Here is a 20127-nt window from a genome sequence, read left to right as displayed (position 1 = left end):
CATATCACGGTGGACCATTACCAATGTAATTCAGTTACCTATGTAATCCAGTAGTGGTTACCTACCTTTTCTATATATATAGCGGCTAAGATCCAATTGACTACAGTCATTGTGTTTAGAGTACATACTTACAGCTGTATGGAGATGATATTTGACACTCTGACTATTGATTTACAGAGACAACCACAGTAATACAACATTCTCATGTGTCTTATCTATACACTATGGTGACAACAGTAGTACAGTATGTGCATCTGCTCTGTGAATAACTGATTCAGAGCAACAATCCACTATATATGCCAGACAGTGATCTTAATATCATTTGTGAATTTTGCCAGTATTTATTTGCTGGCTAGCTTTGATATATGTCAATTGTGTAGTAACATACAAATCAACTACAGACCTGCTGTTATTATTCTGAGAGTCATGATATGATGATATATGGCATTAAATCCAATTAAATTTCATCCTACTTACATATCAGCCACAAAAGGGATTTTTAATAATGTATATGTGTTTTTAATTATCTATGTAGAATTAATAAAATGTTATTATTTTCTGATATCCGCAGTGATTCTGGTCAACCTGACAGATTTGTAGTAATATACTGCAAGACCATTTGTTGTCTACCTTTACTATACGAATGACAATAGAGTGCTGTATATAAGGGGAATTCTTCTGATCAAATCTTCTTTGATCAACACTGATAAATTTAACCTGAATTGTCAGGAAAATGTGTATATCACAATTACTGAATAACAACCAGCAACTACAGGCTAGCAACACTGCTGGGAGGTCAGGGCATTGTTGCTACAGTAGGTGTCAATCCTTTCCCTTGAACACGTGAGGTTTGCAGATAATGGATTCCTTCCACACACTGTTCATCGTAATGATTGCCGCCTAGCAACAGCTGGTGGGAGAATGTCTCCCAAGAGCCATAATGGTCTCCATGAAATATGTGCAAATGTAAAAGATGAACACCACTAGTCATTTTCATAATAATACATGTAAAAGAAGCTTGGTCTATGGGTAGTATGTCTCATAGAAGTCCATAGAATGGGAACATTTTCATAATAATACATGTAAAAGGAGCCTGGTCTATGGGTAGTATGTCTCATAGAAGTCCATAGAATGGAACATTTTCCTTAAAAAAAAAATACAAAAAATAAGCAATACCTGCAAAAGAATATATTGTCAGTATTTAAAACAAATCTTTTAGGGACCTTGACTAAATTCACTCTCTTGATTTGCTTTAGAAATGATACCACACCATTGCAGAGTCGCTGAACAGCTTTGACTATTATAAATAGTCCATTAGAATTGTTTTCCCCATATCTTTGTTGCATACTAAGTAACTTAGGGGCCGATTCACAAAGCAGTGATAAGTGGTTTTAAGTGCGATAAATGCCTTTATAGCATGATACTGCCTGCTGATCGATTCACAAAGCAGTGATAATAGTGCTGCATCGCGCTATAATGACTTATTATCACCAATAAACCGTCAGTGTTTAAAAAGTAGCACAATAGGCTTTAAAATGGCAAACCTGATGTTTTTTGCCAGTAAGCGATAGTCACAAAGCAGTGATAACTGATTCGTACTATAAAAGCTCATCATTTATTTTCACCAGCTAATGGCTGGAGCAAAAGAAATGGAGACATGCATAAAAGTATTTTTTTTTTGCACAGCATTTTTGCACAAGAGGCCGGCGGGGGTCTCTGGGTTGTCCCCGTGAGGGCCCTCGGTTGGTCCCTGTGGGTTTCTGGGGCTCCTCGGGTGGTTCCTGCGGGTGTCCGTGAGTCCTCAAGTAGTCCCTGCGGGTGTCCGGGGGCCCTTGAGTGGTCCCAGCGGGTGTCTGGAGGCCCTCGGTAGCATTCATATGCATATATTCAAATAAATACACCCCCCCAAATCCAATACATTAATGGGCCCAATTACTATTATCCAGATATGGATAGTAGCCCATTTGCCCATTATAACATAAAACATTAGCCAGCATAAATAAAGTAAATAAACCTTTCTAATTACCCCTGCCATCATGAGTGATGTCACAGGCCCTATAAAAGGCCTGTATGTCTCATTTAACAGGAAGAAGCCAACGAGAGAAAATCCTGTTCTGGATTTACCATGGGGTTTTGGATTGACAGATGAAGATAGAAGATTAAAGAAAAGAAAGAAATAATTACAGATGAAGAAAGAAGACGGTGATAAAAGATAAAAGAAAGAAGAATTTTGTTACCTGTTCAGGATCTTCAAGGTGGATGCGTTGGATTGACTTTGATGACGCCGTAGTATGAGAGCTTGCAGAATCGCTGTGATTCGGAGTGTCAATGCTTCTTAAGGTCAGAAAAATATTAAATGTACAATATGTAATTTTCTTTTTTTATTGTATTTTTTTCTTTTTATGTTTTTCATTGCCCATGACTGTATTAATCTGTGGCTGTTTTTTGGCAAATGCTTTTTTTCTATTGATGGTTGTTTTTTAGTTTTCTGTTTATTGTTTGGCTTAAATTATTTGTAATTTGGATGGCTTGTTTTGATTTAATTTTCCGATTGTTTAGAGTTTTTAATGAATTATTTATTTTGTTGGCTACTGGTTTTAATTGATGTGTTGGCTAGTGGTTTTATTAATTAATTGATTTGTTGGCTAGTGGTTTAAATTAATTAATTGTTTTGTTGGTTAGTGCTGTTATTTACTCAATTGATTGGTTGGCTAATGCTTTTATTTATGTATTTAATTGGTTGGCTAGTGCTTTCATTTATTTAATTGGTTGGCTAGTGCTTTTATTTATTTAATTGGTTGGCTAGTGCTTTTATTTATTTAGTTGTGGTGTTTAGGTGCTTGTGTATATCTTTTATTTTTGTGTATTTTTGGCCTTCATGCTTTTTTAGTAGGGTGACCATTGACTGCTACAGTGCCTTATCATGCCCATATTATATGGATATGATGTACAACTATGCCAATCAATGGGTACAGGGTGGTATAGTGGTTTCGGGTGTGTGGTTAGGTCTCCCAGGTGGGTAGCGGGGGAGGGTGCCTTAACCCTTCATTGCCTTAGCGGCTATCTGCTAAGATAAGGAAGCTGCTTTAATGTACATTTTATAAATAGTGAGCAGGGGGTCTCCTGAGCTGAACCGCATTGGTTTCAGCCTCGGGGACCCCCTACTTCCTGAGATACAGGCCCAATTATGGGTTGCCGGTATCCCCATGCAGGATTTAAATCCCACAGTCACGTGACGTGGGAAATTGAAATGTACAGGGGATACCGGCACCCCATACTGGGGCCTGTATCTCAGGAAGTAGGGGGTCCTGAGGCTGAAACCAATGCGGTTCAGCTCGGGAGACTCCCTGCTCATGTACACTATTATCAAAATCAATATTTTTACTGCACGATTGCCTGTAAGAGCCGTGCATGGAGACACAGCATCTCCATGTAGTTCTAAAAGGCTGCATATTTTCTATTCGCTATCACGTTATAGAATGTATAGCATGATTGCACTGATACAAAAAACAGTATGCACTGCATTTTTTTATTGGTCTTTAAAAATGGCCTTCACTTCTTAGTGAATCCCACTTTTGGCCTCATGTCTTATAGCACGATAAAAAAAATGTATTGTTGTACGCAAAAGCACTGATTTGTATCACTGCTTTGTGAATAGGCCCCTTAGTTACTAAGTCAAAGCCTTACTGTATTTAGGAGTTTTTTGGGATCAGAGAGAAACAAAGCAAGGGTAGTTGTATACGAAGTTCTATACAAAGGTTATCTTAATTCAGGTAATGCTTAATTGGATGGATTTTGGATAATAAGTTAAAATTGAGCTAAGTACAGTATTTTCAATAAGAACATGAAATCTATAAAACAGTCTAAACTATTTAGAGTCTAACCAAGCTTTAAATATTGAATAATTGTATTAATATTGACATGTTAATGAACAACCAGATTAGCATTTTTATCCAATGCTAACAAGTCCACAGTTGTCTGGGATGTCATAATAATATTTCTTTAAAAACTGAGAGGTATCTCAGACCTTGAAGCTCTTGAAACAGTTATCATGTATAATGTACTACAAGGTGATTACTGCTTCTACTACTGTTTCACAGCATGAAGATCAGGAGTTGTACCCACTTTATATAGGTGCCTGTTATGTTTAATGTAATATGATTATATAAACCTGCTGCTTCATAGTGAAAATAGGGAAATTGTTCTCTATATGGCTACATGTTTATGTATGGATTACAAAAATCTGCCTGGGAAAGCTTTTATATGGGAGTGTAGTTTCTGGAAAACTATACCTACCAGAATGTTTTGCCAGGGTAATACTGTATGTTGGAACACAATTACCTCTGGTCACCACAACATCTCCATTACCACCAGTGCCAACAACATCATCACATTATCTTTATTTACTGCTATTTTGCAAATGTTACTTGTGTTGTTTCTGTTTCCATACTGTATGTTTTCATTTTTTGCATTAACCTTTTCTAATTACCCTATTTGACTGTAAATGATTTAGTGGTCTTTCTGTTATTTTGTATTTTGGAGCTTCTCATTTGAGATATGTCCAACAATATAGATTAAAAAAATAAGCGGGGAATGCTATTAATCTTGATCACAACATTCCTTCTTCAGATGAAAAGTAATGGAGTGTATTAGTATCAATCAATAGTAGAATTGTTTCCTCAACTTTTAACGTTTTAAGTAAAGGGCAGCTAATTTTGAAGCATAACAACATCTGGCAAATCTTCTTTTGGCTGCATCCCAGTTTTACATTGCATGTCTATTTACTGAATCGCACAGTTATTACATAATTCTAAACAAATACATAGAACATGTGCTCCTAATATTTATAGACTGTGCAGCTGGTAAAAAGATTGGCCTTATAATTATGGGAAACAAACATACAATACCAGTGTTAGTTCCAAATTGGCTTTCAATTTATTAGTGAGCTTTCTAAATTTTGATCCTAAGTCTTTTGATCAAAAATTATTTCAGCATGCTAACCATGTGTAGGTACAGCAGGTACCTATACTACATGAATAACATCTCTTATTGTGCTATGGACTAAATATCATAAAATATGAGAAAGTGCCCAAAGGGTTTAATGAATGAAGCATAATGCTTGACATCCCAAAAGCCTGTCCTGTTTCCCCATACCAATGCGGACCCTCAGTATCTTCTGGAACAGGTATGAAGCACCACACCACCGGTAGCAAAGGCCAGATCTCCCAGAAGGGGGAGGGGGGAAAGCAGCGCTACAATTGGAGGCGCTGCTGAGATGCAGAACGGGGCAGGATTTTAAGTACAGCAGCCAGATAAGGAAGGGGGGAACCACTCTCTGAGGTGACACCAGCGAGGGAGTTACCTAGACCCTTGCCGAAAGCAAGAGCTATGTTGGGGCATACCCTGAGGCTACTCCAGAAAGTGGGAATACCCTTCTTAAGCAATAAAGAGACTGTTCGGATGCACCCTGATGGGAAATCCAGGGAGTGTGTACCCTTCTGTAAACAGAACAGTGTGTTGAGGCGCACCCTGATGGGAAATCCAGGGAGCGTTTACCCTCATATCTGCTAAGGACTATACTGTGCTTTGTTGGGGCGCACCCTGACGGGAAATCTAGGGAGGGTGTACCCTAATAATTGCACAAAATTGTACTGTGGTGGGTCATACCCTAATGGGAAATCCTGGGTGCATGGTAACCCTGACCATCTTATTTGAAATATGCTAAGGAACAGGCCCCTGAGGCATTGCCAGGGACCCTGTGTACCTTTTCTCCATATTGACTGTTTTGCCTGTTACTCAAAATGGTGACTCCTGGACAAGGAGCACACCGCATGTTCTGTGCACTCAAAATGGCGTTCCCGCAGGAAAAACGAGGCCACATGGGCTTGCTGCAAAGATAAATAAAAAAATGATCACTGTATGTGCAAATAAAAATCAGCTTATAATAGCTATTATAAACTGATTTATATTTGCACATATAGGGCCTCATGCAGTAAGCGACGATTATGTGAAATCGGCAAGCTTATCGATTAGTCATGTTATTGGCGTTTTTCCCTCTCCGTATGCAGTAAGTGCCGAATACATTCAAAATCAACCCGAAAACAAATCCGCCCACTCTCACGATGATGAGCCGATCACACACAGGTGTATCGGCGTGCGTGGCGGGGTGCTGTTAGGTTGCACAATCACAAATCTTGCTGAATCAGGCGAAACAAGCATGTTTTTGATTGCGCGCCATATTTAAAGGCAACGTGTACTGCTAATCATTCTCTGTGTTGTTGGGAGTGAGAGAGAGAGAGAGACGCACAGAGCTGGACGATTGAACATTTGCATATTGACTGAGAGACTTGTTGTGTATTGGGTGAGCTTTGTCCATTGTTGTTTTGTTTACATCTTTGTCTTGTTTTATATGTGGAAGTGGGTCGTGTGATTGCCTGTACATTTATTGTCTGTTTTTTGTGAGTGCTGGAAGTATGCCCGCAAAGCGTGGGAAGAGTGATGCTGGTGGGAGTGGGAGTGCTACTCGTGGGAGTACGCGTCGGAGTGAACGTACTGTTCAGGGGAGTGATGTTGCTGGTGCACCGAGTGGTGTTGCTGGGAGTGGGAGTGCTGTTGCTGGGAGTGGGAGTGCTGTTGCTGGGAATGGGAGTGCTGTTGCTGGGAGTGGGAGTGCTGTTGCTGGGAGTGGGAGTGCTGTTGCTGGGAGTGGGAGTGCTGGTGCTAGGAGTGTGAGTGCTGGTGCTAGGAGTGTGAGTGCTGGTGCTAGGAGTGTGAGTGCTGGTGCTAGGAGTGGGAGTGCTGGTGCTAGGAGTGGGAGTGCTGGTGCTGGGAGTGCTGCTGGTGGCGCAGTTGCTGATGGGGTGGATGGTGGTGGCGTGCTTGCTGGTGGCCAGCTTTTGGAGGCTCTTCCATTGGAAGAAGGAGAGTCCAGTCAGCACCAGCCAAGCTCTGACCCTAAACCTGCTCGGAAAAAACGTGTGGAGAAGCCACGTAATCCTCGCTTCAATGACCAGGAAAATAGGGCTCTTGTCACTGGCATTCTGGAGCACTATGACAGTATATATGGACATTTAGTAGGTAAGTGTAACTTTACATTTATTATTCAAATACATGTGATCCTAGGTCATCTGAGTTTTGTTCATATGCAAATATGGGTACACAATATCTTTCTATGTTCATTAGTGTGGAAACACAGCTTTTTATCATGCCTTACAAGGACAAATAAACACAGGCGGTCAATTTGCCATAACTGCATACAATATGAATGCAAGCTTGCTTACATGTATAGGTTTAGTAGTGAATGCTCATGTGCTGCACATATTACACATAAAACAGCATGTTTGCTATCACTTGGAACAGCTAGCAGTGTAGGAAACTGGTGCTTATATTATTATTCATTTACCTCATATCTTTTATATGTTTTTCAAGGGCGGACAAGTGCAGCAAGCAAAAAAGAAATGTGGGACACAATAGTCATTGGTGTCAATGCCTGTGGGAATCGTGTCAGGGACAAGTATCATTGTCGGAAAAGATTTGATGATATTAGGTCCAAATTGAAAAAGAAAATACAAGACCAACGCGTGCATGCTACTGGCACTGGAGGTGGGCCCACACCACAACGTCTCATATTGACTCCATTGGAGGAGCTGCTTCGGCCAAAATTACTTACCGTCGTCGTGGAAGGCTTGGCTGGTGACCGTGACATTGGAATTTATCCGTCACAATTTCCAGCAGGTGATAAATATTACTGTACTAGGCGTGTCGTTGCTTACAGTTATTTTGCATAGTTACACTGCTTTTTATACTGTCTTCACAATATAAGCATACCTGCATCTATATATGTATATGTCTGATTCTGTATATATATATCTCAAAATAGACATATATGTAGTAGTCCTACTAAAAGCAGTAACTAATATAGCACGTGCCATTGCGTGCTCATTTACATGTGAATTCCCAAAATGCATAGCTGCAGTGGAAGCAATTGATGGTGGGCGAAGATGGGGAACAACAGGGTAGTACACGTGTAACACATGTTCATGAGAAATTATTAGTAGCTACAGGTACAGAACAGAAATATGTATCATATTATTGTGTATTTTATTGATTTTACTCCGACAAACATGACATTACTGCCTATTTTAAGCATGCATCAAAGAAATTGCATGTAACGGCCTACAAACATCACTGGCACTAACACATCTATAGTTGCTTAAGAAAAGGTCCATTTTTGCTTTATGTCATATACAGACAGCATAATGAGGCACACGTATCATATGTTATGTCATTGTTTTCATAACTTAAACACTGCAGATGACTACTTAGCTCATCTACCATTGTGTTAAAGCAGCTGCAATTAATATCTCATCACAGCATACACTTCAACAGAGGGGGTGGGGTTCAGCACACACACTAATTACAGCCTCATTTCACGGTCAACTTAGTTCACACCATTTGCACCTGTTTCAAGTCATTGAAAGGTGTGGCTGATTAGGCTTTTTGGGGAAGGGAATACCTTTCTTACAACCTGAATAGCACAACTGAAGTTAATCACACTCATTGGAAAGCTTAACTCTAGCTACTAAATGCCCCAACAACTCATTACTTATCAAAGCGTACGTCACACATTAGTTCACTCATATCTATAGTTGAACTACTATGAAAGACACATTATCACACACTGCATGTGTTGTCTTGTTGAGTCACAGCCACATTCAGGTGTGCCACATCTTCGATTAATGTACCACACATATCCTCTACCAAAAATAACACTTTTTGCAATATGACCACCTTCATGATAACTATCATGAGATGACCATTCACAATGGTTATGTACATTATGATACTGATATCACTACACAACATATGATTTTTATGTACTCATTTAATCTATTTATCCTCACGCATTACTGCAGAAACATAGTATGTTGTATGTTAGGGAACTCAAAACTTCTAAGTACACAGGCATGTACATTGTTATTACAACTATTTATGTTCACTTTCACACACACATTTTCGGTTAAGGAACTGATGTTGTTAGTTAATCATAAATACAGAACATACAATAAGTGTTTGTTCAATATTTACACATGTAAATGTAAAACTTATGTTATTGTTATATATAGTTGCCCCTGGAGGACATGTGTCACCTGAGATGGAACAAGTGTCTTCACCTGGGTCAGCCAGCTCAACACTACTAGAAGGTGAGTGTATCATTTGCTGGCCATATAATATGTGCTCTTCTATATGTTATGTTGTCATGTGCATTATTTGTTTTGCACATCTTCTTTAAATAGGATTACTTAGTGTCAGTGAAAATGAAGTGTAAGGCAACATGTATTGTGTTAGTGATGTTAATTATCATGTAGGACTTCTGAGTTTAGAGCAACTTTTCATTCATTCATATTTCATACTGAGTCCAAACATTATTCGTAAGTCAAGGTAGTTTTTAATGAGGTTATAAAACGTATGCTAACATGTTAGGTGTTACTTAGGACACAGTACAATTACATAGTAACACAGCATACATTAACATGCCATTTAATAATGTGTACATTTCTTTTTAGAACATCATGGTGATGAGGATGATGAGTATGATGAGGATGACGCCACAGAAGAGACTGAAATACAATCATGTGACCATGAAGAGGTGCCAATAGAAACTGTTGTACCGCCAAATCGTCCATCAACTTCCACATACGATGCAATTGTAGCTTCAGAGGGAAAAATAGTGGACGCAGAAAATCGTCGCCATTCAGACATGATGACAGTGCTGGAAAGGATGATTGGACTGCAGGAAGAAACAGTATCACAATTGGCACATCTCCACAGAGTCTTCATTGAAGTGCCTAAACAGTTGCAAAAAATCAACACCTCATTCGAAGCATTAGTTGTTCAGCAAACACAAGCTAATTACTGGAGAATGACTAATGTACCACAATTCAACACCTCCCAGCCAGGATCTGTTCATGCAGGTCAGTTTTCACCACATTCATCTGATATTCATTCACCAGGCCCAAATGTTACCGGTCAAGTAGCAGACATTGCTGTGCAGGTTCCTGACGACATACTACCACTGCCATCTGTACAAAATCAGCAGCTGACACCTACAAAGGAGCCCACAAAAACAAAATACAAGCAGTTACTACTGACCAGTTTTTGGTCAAAAACAACAAAAGACACACATGAAACAGACCAACCATCACTTGTGCAGTGTCTACCAACTTGCTCACATGTGTCACTGGGCACAAGCCCTGTCCGTGAACAGTCACTACCCAAAAGCCCTGTAGGTGAGTCGCTGCCCAAAAGCCCTGTAGGTGAATCACTGCCCACAAGCCCTGTAGGTGAGTCACTGGCCACAAGCCCTGTAGGTGAATCACTGCCCACAAGCCCTGTAGGTGAGTCACTGGCCACAAGCCCTGTAGGTGAACAGTCACTGGCCACAAGCCCTGCCCGTGAAGTGCCAGAGGCCACTCAAAGTGGCTCTGTTGTGCCTAAAGTTGGTGGCAAAAGAAAAAGGAAAATTCAAGAGACAACAAGCAGGCCTGTTACTCGCTCGCAAAAGGAACAAAAAAAATAAATGTTATAATTCAGAAAATATGTGTTTGGCCTTGTTTTGTTGACTTCAGATTATCTAATTACTATTGTATGTATGCTGAAGACTGTGTTGTTTCCAAACTTTCAACTATGTTCTTGTACACGTGAAGGTTTGGAAATGTTAACACTCATAATTAATTGTGTTATAAATATTTATGTTGTAATCGTCTGTTCAGTAATGGTCCACCAGGAGCCAGTTGCTAAGTTTAGAGAAGCTGCCATTGACTTTGCAGCAAAACATTGCATTTGGGTGTGTTAATTGATGTAAGAATTGCATATGCATATTAGTCACATGCAATTATTAAAACACCTAAGTAAGTGCAAACATCTTTCTTGTACGTGTACAGCAGGATTATGTGTAAATTATTACTTACCTTTGCCTTGCTTGGCCATTGTAATTTTGTCCTTTAATCAGTTGTGTGTTCGTTTCTATAACATCTCAGAATGTATAATAATATATATACACACACACACACACACACACACACACACACACTGAGTGAGTGTGAGTGTGAGTGTGTGTATATATATATATATATATATATATATGTATATATGTGTATATATATATATGTATATATATATATGTATATATGTGTATATATATATATGTATATATGTGTATATATATATATATATGTGTATATATATATATATATGTATATATGTGTGTGTATATATATATATATATATATATATATATATATATATATATATATATATATATATAGTACTATATAAACTGGTATACACAAACTAATACACTTCATGCTTCCTTGTGAAAGCACACTATTTTAATAATACAGGCCTAATGTTTGAGAAATATCCTAAGTATGAGACTCTAACAGTATTGTGCTTAAACAAATGTTTATTACTTAATTCAATCATGTTTCTCACCATTTAAATAGGTTTCATACAAGGTATACTTAATGCCATCAATGTTGTGTGTACTCCTGCAATATAAAAAAAAAAAAATTATTATATATAAATATATATATATTTTTATAAGAGATATATTTATATATATATATATATATATATATATATATATATATATACACACGTATTTAAACTCATGCAGACAGGGAGTTAACCAGACTTTCACATACACACAGAAATGTAAGCGGGGAAAAAACATTTCTTTTTGCAGGTGTGTTTTTACTGATATGCCTGGCTAAGAAATATTTTCACACACTGGCCTTTGTTAGTTTTCAAAAAAACACTATGTGAACGCATTCACAGTCTAGGGATGTTTTTCACAAACGAGATAAAAGAAGGAGAAATGTTTCTCCCACAGTCCCATATCACGAACCACAACTGTTAACCCAATTAGACAACCAAATCCAATTGGCGTTTGAAATAAGGAGTCAAAGTAGTTACTTTTGTTGACCTTGACAAGGAAAAACAGGAGTTTGTTAGCCATTCAGCACATTCATTTTGATGAGCAAATAACACAGACCTGCACACAGCTTTTGTGCTACTCAGACATGGCTGATGAATTCGTTAACAATATTAATCCCCTTTTAGGGTATAAGTACATGATCTGTGAAGCCATCTTGAACAGTCGCGGACAGAAAGCAAGCACACGCCAAATCGATGATTTCATTCGAGCAAAATATCCTTATTACCAAGACCGTAAGCATGCACGGAATTTTAATTCCTCAATAAGATTCACTTTATCAAGTAATGACTTTTTTGAACGTGACCAGGATAAGCTACAACACACCTATGGTTTCTGGAAGATTGCCCCGGAAAAACAATTTATCCTGAAAGACGGCACTTATATTGTCGTGAAAGGCATATTTATTCCTAATGGCAATAGCAATGTATCCGCTACTACTGATCCGTTTGAATCGATACGTGCTGCAATATCTGCAGCCTCCATTCCTGAAACCCACATTGTACAAGAACAAAAGTACTATGATTATGTACCAAGCCTTTCAGCTGAAATTGCATTGGAATGGGAACCGGAAGAAATGAACCTACCTCCCGACCAATTATTTGAAGAAAGCAGTGGCGATTCCTATGAGCGCATCCTGGAGGAGATATGTGCCATACTGGATTCAGCGGTTGGGTTAAGCGTGGATGAAAATGGCTTGCATTTCTGGAGCGACCAGTTGCAGCCAGGCGAAGAGTTAATTCTAGAAGAATGGTAAATATAACAATCGTTATGCGTTGACTCTGCGTTTAAATTTTTTTTTTTTTTTAACCACCATTTTCACTTTCAATGCGTGGATACAGCGTAACATTGCAGACTGCATAACATGTAGCGATCACAAACAAATTGTTTCCTAATACAATATAGTAGGACCTGAAAGAGTAGTACACATTGCTGACGGAATAAATATACGTACTTTCCTATCCCTTTAAACATATTAGCAACATTTTACCATTACTCTAACACATACCTGTTTTGTTATCATGCAACATCTACAACATTGAAAACCGGGTCCACCACGTATGACGTGGGACCCTTGTCATGGGCCAAGGCGTCCTTAAAAAGGATTAGTGATGTAAGTCCCGCCCCCAAGCGACGTGCGCGCCTCAAAGCCTATTGGCTGTCATGTTTTGTTATAGTAACGGTAACTGCAGTGTGTGATGCGTGCGGCTCAGTGTTTGTAGGCGTACCCTGGGCGTTAGCCGAATGTTAATTGAGTGGGAGGAGTGTTAGCGTGCGTTTCACGCTGGCTTAACATGACGTCACACGTATTGCATTTGCGCATTGTGTTATCGGCCGTGCTTTCTGTTCAAACACGTCTGTTTAAAAAGAATACAGATGTACTCGTTTAGAACGAATGTAGTTTCGTCTTCATTGTATTTGAAATAAAGATGTTATGTTTACTGGTATTTTCAACATGTATTGAACGCACAACGTACGCTTTGTTTTGCGCATGCGCTAACAGTTAGTGGAGCCAAGCGTGAAGTGCGTGCGCACACAAAGATGTGCGCGCACATCTTTCAGTATACAGGCAACGTTCACTTCTTATACATAGTTATGCCTGCTACAAATTTAAAGAAACATTACATACTGATGAACAGTTTTACTTCTAACATATAAGTGACTGACGTGTGTATCTACACAATCATATAGAGCTGCGTAACGCGTTGTCACGGATGCATATCTAGTAAGGTGCCATCTTTGACCATCATGTGTTTGCTGTATTTCAGAGATGTCGGGGAAGATACAATCGGATCAATGTATGATTTCAGAAGAGTCTACCTTTATATGAGATGATTGTGAGGAGGAGCCACCGACTACTATACTACATATGGAACTAATTTTATATTGCTTGCAGCGCTTATTAACAAACAATTAAAAATGTGATACCCTTATGCCTATATTGCATAAGCACTTAATTAACATAATGATGTTGCAAAAGAGTGCCTCATGAATTTTTATTGAGTGTTCTTTAATGACTACTAACATTTTATGACATGGTGTGTTTTATATATAACAACCATTCCCACTCTGCTAACACATTTGTGTATTCTAATATGTAATGGAACGTATGACTGTCGAAACTATGTAACAATAATAATAATAATATGAGCATGTTCATGTATAGGGCTGCTAGTTGTACGCAGCGATTTACAGACACATGTTTCAGCCTGAGGTCCCTGGCCCGTGGAACGTACAAATGTTTTTTTGCCGCATGAGGCACAGGGAGATAAAGTGACTTGGCCAAGGTCACAAGGAGCCCACACCGGGAATTGAACCAGACTCCCCTGCTTCAAACTATCAGTTCCAGTGTGTGTCTTTACTCAGTGAGCCACTCCTTCTCCCAATGTAAAGGACACTTACAACCAAGTAGCCATTTATTTTTAAAATCTCTTGTTACATGGGTATGTAGATAAAATGGTTTGGGACTGTAGCAAATAATGTTACTGGCCAGATGTTATGGTCCCCTCCAATGCATGATGTTCTGAATATGACATCACCATCATGTTATGAAGTACGTTTCTGTGTATATTTCATTAACCTAACTAAGTATAGTTTACTGTGTTTATTAATCGTTTAGAAATACATAGTATAGTCAATATGATGATATAAGCTACCATAATAAAGCTGGTGTTATCATTTGTCGGTGTTATACATGGATCCTACACCAATTGATAGAGACACAAACAGTTGTCTTAAAAAGTGTGTCTATGCTAGTGATGAATGTGCTCCCGTAAGTAAACAAATAAGTACAGTTATCCCCTTTTCTCCAACCACCTCTATATTACATTAATGGAAATTATAAGGAAACATACATAAAATGTGATGAAATGTGAGTAATCATTTTGTAATACAATGCACATGAAAGCTCAAGAGTAGCTAAATGCATATACATGATACAGAAAGTACATATATGTAACATTTGTGTTTAAACCAATATGTTGGGTTTTTAGTTCCAATAATTATAGGAAGATTGAGGTAGCCACATCTTATGAGAGATGTCAGCAAATATACATACCATGATCAGTCATACTGGAGATATACCTATAATGCAAAGGAACAATATATAAATTGCAAACATTGACATGCCATCTTCAGTACCGTAAACAACACAGCAAAGTGTGTATTTGGTGTTAAATGTACAACACCATGTATATTTCATGACATTCAAAATGTAAATCAGCCTGGTGTACACATCATCTGGATGTACATGTTACACTGCACCAATAACATTGTATGTAAGCATACTAGAAGCATGAATGATTATGGGCATAATATGTGTTTTGTCTTAGCATAAGGAATAACACAATGCTAAAATATTATTGCTTTGTTACCCAAGTTGTATTCACATACACACAACTAAAGTACAATTGAAGAGGGATTATATAACCTGTGCAACAATAACATACCGGTGCCACATCCCTTTGTGCACACAGCAGAGAAAAGAAAGGTGTGCAACCCATATTCATCTGTGTCCTAACAGAAGGTTATATAAAGAAACATTATTGTTAATATAACATAATTAAACTATAAAAGTAGTACTAGGAACATATGAGTTTGTACTTACAAGAAAAAAATGAATTGATGAGATTCTGTCGTGTCTGGCCACCACTGGCTGTTTGTTCATTTTCAGCAGCTACATGGGTGGGATGCTCGTCTACCAAAGCCTCAGCTAGGTCTGACTGTACATTGTGCCTGAGTGCAACATTGTGCAAAATGCAACAGGCAAGGATAATATCAGACACTTTTTGAGGCTTGTATAGAAGAGCCCCACCAGTTCTGTCCAGACACCTAAACCTGGTCTTGAGTAGGCCAAATGTCCTCTCTATAACAGATCTTGTAGATATATGGGCTGCATTGTACCTGTCCTCTGCTTCAGTTTGAGGGTTTAGCACCGGAGTCAAGAGCCACGGCCTAATTCCGTATCCTGAGTCACCTATAATGAATGGAGCACACATAAGCTGACATTAGTGATCAAATTGTACAATGCCAACATTCCTAAATCAACATGTGTTTTGTGTTAGAACATGTAAATATGTACTCACCCAGCAGCCAACCAGGTTCAAAATGTCCCTCTTCGAACGCATGGAAGACTGAAGAGTTCCTCAGGATAGAGGAATCGTGACTGGAACCAGGGAACTTGGGTACCACATGCATTATCCTCATCGTGGCATCACATACCACCTGTACATTGAGTGAATGGTAGTGCTTCCGATTGCGGTACACATGCTCACTCTGACTAGGTGCAATCAAAGCAACATGTGTGCAATCGATTGCACCCAGCACAGATGGTATCCCTGCTATATTATAAAAGCCAATCCTGACTTCCAGCCACTCTGTCGCCTCTGTAGGAAAATGAATATAATTCCTAGCGCGTCTATTGAGTGCATAGAGAAACTGGGTCAAGGCCCGCGAGAATGTAGATTGCGAGACCCCGCCCACTATGCCCACAGTTGTCTGGTATGACGCGGAAGCAAGATAATGTAATGAGCACAGCATTTTAACAAGCCCAGGGACTGCACGACCTCTGGCTGTGAAAAAATCTAAATCCCCCCTTATCTCCTGATAAAGAGCTAAGATTGCTGCTGAACTCAAACGATAGCGACTTACAATCTCCTCCTCACTCATCCCATCTAACAGGGTTCTCTCCCTGTACAGACGCGGACGAGGCACAAGTTGTCTCCTCTGTCTTCTCCTCTGATCTCCTGTCCCTCTACCTGTCCCTCTACCTGTCCCTCGGCCTGTCCCTCTCCCTGTCCCTGTCGTTTCCGCGTCACTGTCACTGTCCCTCGGTGTGTCCCTCCCTTGCCCTATATGATTGTCTTCATCATCAAGCATGTCATAGAAAAGAATGTTCCTCCGTCTCCTAAACATTCGCAACATTTTGAAATGAGTAGCTGTGAATGAGCAGGTAATGTGCGTCCTTTAAATAGGTATGTGATGATGTCAGGTGACATAGTAAAATGCAAGGTGTTACATTAACATAATAAAGTACTTCTGTGGCAAGCTGTGTGCACTTGTTGTTCTAAGTATTTGTTGTGTGTATTCTGCAGGGAATGATGATATTTGGCAATGATGTGACGTGAAGCTTTGTACAAAGATTGCTTGCAAATAAATAGTTGCATGTGCAATGCATGTAACACTTGTGAACGCAAGAGTCAGTCATGTAATGAGACAAAAAGGCTGAGATTGACGTGGGAAAAGTTTTGTGTAACATGTGTAATTATCCATGTTATTGTGACATGTTGGCAACAATGAATAGTCGTGTGCATATGCATGCATTTGTGTAAGGAGGATAGTTGGTATAGAATGAGTTTACAAGGTGTCCCAATGATGAATTACTGTACATGTGTGTATAAGTTAGGTTGAAGTGCTTGTAATGCAACGGTTACAATGTAAACATGCAATGTGATTGAGCGTCCAATAAGTGACGTCATGAAAATAGGGAGGACCCAAAAGTATATGTAAACATGAGAATACAGATGTACATGAACGTTTAAAGATGCGTGTCACATTACAAGCATTGTGTAATGTAAAGGAAGATGAATATACTGTGTATGTGTGACATGTGTGACATGTGTGACATCATGTAAATAATTGTCGCTGAGTTGAGTAAAATGTGTGATATGATGTGAGGTTCTCCTTTAAGAGTGTAGTATAGTATTTTCCCTTGCCACATCATCACATGATGAGTAATGTGACCCGCAAATGCTGAAAACATGTAAAAGTCGAATGTTATGCAAATAAGACACGTCAGCTGTGACACAATGCAGGGAATGCCCCCACACTGTAATGCAAATCCCCCTTGTATTGTGAGCAATGAAACGTAAACAGTACTATACTGTTATACGTCCCCGCTCCATTGACTTCCATTGATGTACAGAAGATGTTTTTTTTCTAAGTGCCGTTCCGGCAGCCTTAGCGATCGTTCTCCCGTCCAAAATGCCAACTTTAGTTGGCGGGAGAAATCGGCCATAACATCTCAATTTCGTAGTGCCGATCAGCCCCGATAAGCTGTTTTTTTTTGTTGAATCCAGCCGATTTAAAAAAGTGGCGATCAGTGTCGAAAACAGGCTTATCGGCAGGCGACTGGCCATAACCAAATTATCGGCTCCGAAACCTGGCGATATGAAGCACTTATCGGCGCTTACTGAATCTCAAACCCAATTTTGGCTATAACATGGCCATATTTCCCTTATCAACGCTTACTGCATGAGGCCCATAGTGATTATTTCCTCTTTTCTGCGCCCCCATTGTTTTTGTTTATGTGTATATCAGTCTTCTCCAGCCCCGCTGATCACGGGAGATGGGGAGCAGCATTGAAGAGGGATTACAAAAGGAGACTAGTGACGGCCAGCGCGCATTTAACCCCTCACCTTGCTGCAAAGATGCAAGCTATTTCTGCAAACCAAGTTGCAAGCTTTCATAGGCAAAGTTAAGCCCCGACCACTACTGTGACTGGCTTTGCCGGACCTGAGTCACGCCTTGATCTGTCATGCCCCTGCTCTATATTCCACCTAAGAGAGGGGGCACAACAAAAGACTAATCAGAGACTGTGCCTGTCCTGGGAAGAGCTGCCCACGTCAGTTCCACGGAACTGAGCAAGTGGCAAGAGCTACAGTGTCCTACTGCTGATCTGCCTACACTACCTCACCTACTAAAGAGATAATGTCCACACTGAGATTTCCATCTGCCAGGAGTCTACCTGGTAGTCACCGTGAACAGACAATGCCACCTGCGGTGCATCTGCCTGCAATGCCTACTCCCCGGAGGGGCCTACTTCATGCAGCCTGCAAGCCATGGGCCCGCCGATGTTTTTATGCCAATTTACCGAGCCGACACACCAACCGGTGTGACCCCTACAGTCTTCCCTACCACGGATGATATCGTGATCATTGTGCCCGGATGCCAATGTTGTCCGGTGCCAGCTGTGATGCCCCCGCCGGTTCCAGGACTGTAACCTTTAACCGATGACCAAGAGGGTGAGTGGAATGCCCCAGAAAGGTTGGGTATGCTTCCCCTGGTGGCGCAAGCTCTGTGCCAATAGCTGCCAGGGAATGTGGAGCGCCACAATGACGCTCCCTGGAGGAGATGTCTTTGCCATCCTCAGACGATGACACAGTCAGCCCAGTCTCTGTGGGTCGCCATCCGCTTGACATCTGATCCAGCCCACCTGAGGAAAGAACTTCTCTTACTTGCAGCTTGGGATTTTGGGGATTTTGTGGCCTGGTCTGATGACTCAGAGGGAGAAATACCAGCTTCAATATGAATACCTGTGGCTAAATCCCCGGGGTCCTTTATCTCATTATCTCAGCAGTCAGAAACAGCTGGAGTGTCATCTCAGATGGACACTAGGTCCGGTAGCCCAAAACCAGAGCATCTGTCCGTGGAACCCCTTAAGTGGTGAGGCCCTATGTTTCAGGGCTACGCCACCAGTATGAATAGGACTAGGTTACTTCTGGATCCTGTGGTGGATCATTGGTGGGAGGAGGGTCAATATTCCCCAGAGGACACAGCTGAAGCTTACGGAGGTAAGATGGTAGAAGAAATTAAGCTGGGGTTAATAACCCCTAAGGGACCAGCCATTCTGTATCAAGAGCTGGTCCCATAGGAGCCTCAATTTTGGGCTTTGCCAGGCCAAGGCACTGCAGGAAATAGTTAAAATTTAGCAGAGCTGACCGGGCTATAATAGTCAGATACCATCAGTCTCATGGGTACGAATTTCCGTATGTGCCCATGCCTATTATACATGAAATTGAAGATAACAGGCATGATTGGCTAAATAGCAGGCTGTGATGGAGTATCTCCAGTCCAAAACAAGTAACAAGGAATTTAATAACAGAGTTCAAAATATGATCTATTATGGGAGAATTGGTAGTGGGCAATTGCATCTATAAAGATAGGGTAGAACTCCGCCAGGTGCAAGGTCCTCCTAAAATACCCTCTGTATGACCAAGAATTTCGATGGGCGAGTGCTTAAGAAGAACGACCCCAAGTTTTATAAATAGGAATCTTTTTGTTCTTCGTGTTAGAAGACTTGTGTATGTTATCATCACTATAATCAGTGGATGATATTGTGCTATTAATGTCTG

This window comes from Ascaphus truei, chromosome 4, assembly GCF_040206685.1.
Source record: "Ascaphus truei isolate aAscTru1 chromosome 4, aAscTru1.hap1, whole genome shotgun sequence".
Lineage (NCBI taxonomy): Eukaryota > Metazoa > Chordata > Amphibia > Anura > Ascaphidae > Ascaphus > Ascaphus truei.
Note: the sequence above shows the minus strand (reverse complement) of the source record.